The 1,546-nt window shown below is 50.9% G+C and overlaps 1 non-coding gene across 1 annotated transcript; it reads left to right on the top strand.

Moving 5' to 3' along the window:
- The first annotated feature begins 1,142 nt into the window (after nucleotides 1-1,142).
- Nucleotides 1,143-1,224, top strand: TRNAS-GCU. The gene has a single exon. It is a non-coding gene; the product is annotated as a tRNA-Ser (tRNA).
- Nucleotides 1,225-1,546: the final 322 nt, after the last annotated feature.

Here is a 1,546-nt window from a genome sequence, read left to right as displayed (position 1 = left end):
AGCCTTGCCTAACAGGCAAGAATCAAACCTCCACAGAAAAATGCCTGTTATTGTTTAACCCATCTCCCTAAGCCCTCAGCCACCACCACTTAACAAAGGGGCTTTTCTACACTATGGTTCTGGTCTCACTGAAGGGTCATTTCCAATTGTTTGCTCAGACCAGCATTAGGGAAAATGGTGCCCTAGGCAAAGCTTGTACTTTGGCACTTCCCCATTGCCCCTGGAAGATCCCCCTCCCCCTTTACCGCTAGCTCCTGCACTCCCAGCCCTTGCACCTCCTTCACCCCTTACTCCTGCCGCTGCTGTGCCCCCTTTGCCCTTAACTCCTGTGCCACCAGCCATTGCCTCTCTCCTGCAGCCCCTTCACATGGCTCCAGTGCTGGGGGCCCGCACTTGTTCTCCCTTTCCTGGGCTTTGGCATCACTAGCCTGCTTAGCGAGTAGGGTTCAGTGGTTCCCAAAATGTGGGGCATGACTCCTAGGGGACACAGAGGAACATTCATGGGGCACCTCAGGGCCTGAGCCAGCCCCATGGAGGAGCAGCTCTCAGCCCCACTCTGCCCCAGCTCTTACCCAACCCCACCCACAGCCAGGGGCTCTGGCTCCCAGCCCAGCCTCCACCCCTAACCCCTCTCTGCACCCCTCTCCCAGCAAGCAACAGCCCCAGTCCCAGGCCGGTTCTCGACCGTGGCTTCCGAGGAGCCACAGCCATGGCTAAGAGGGCACAGTGTGAAATGTTTGGGGACCACTGGTTTAGGGTCACGTTCTCAATCACTTCTACAAAGTCCAATAAAAGCTATTCCTCACCCACCCATCAGGACAGACTAGGTATGTTCTGCTGCCCTTCACTCATGCAGGAAGGATAATAACATTTTATTCCATTCAATCCTAAAGTGATTTGTAACCCGCCACCAGCCAAAACTGGTCATTTTGGGAAAGTGGCCCCATCATGCTGCATAGCTAGGCAGAGTAGGTGTGTCTGTGCAAACACGATCTGTTCCTGAAGTCTTTCCCCCAGCTCCTCACTAGATGTGAGTGGGGAGCTCATTCAGCCCCTGCTTCCGCTTAGTATTTCAAAACTCCTTATTGTCCCTATCTCTGCTGGCCTTAGATTTCTCCTCCTGTCTCTTCATTGACAGCTGAGATGAGGTGGCCAAGTGGTTAAGGTGATGGACTGCTAATCCATTGTGCTTTGCACACATGGGTTCGAATCCCATCCTCATCGGCTGCATTTAGTCTTCATGCCTCTTCTATAGACAACCATCTCCCCTTTTGGTACAATGACAGATCAAACAATGTTGCTTCTTGCAAACAAAAACCTTCTCAGAAACTCAGAACTCTCTGGCTTTAAATAAAATGTCTAAATCCCAGATTTCTTAAAAAAAATTCTCTAGTGCTGTATTTCTTAGTTTTTATCTCAAAAGGGAACATCCTCATCATCTCCCCCAAACACTCTGGGACCTGCCCAAATTATTAAAATACCCTCAACCCGAGCAAGACCAGAGCAGTGAACCAGAGCTAGTGTCTAGGACAAGCTGTTCTGAAGG

The sequence above is a fragment of the Mauremys reevesii genome, linkage group 12, assembly GCF_016161935.1.
Source record: "Mauremys reevesii isolate NIE-2019 linkage group 12, ASM1616193v1, whole genome shotgun sequence".
Taxonomy (NCBI): domain Eukaryota; kingdom Metazoa; phylum Chordata; order Testudines; family Geoemydidae; genus Mauremys; species Mauremys reevesii.
This window is presented reverse-complemented; position numbering and strand designations above follow the sequence as displayed.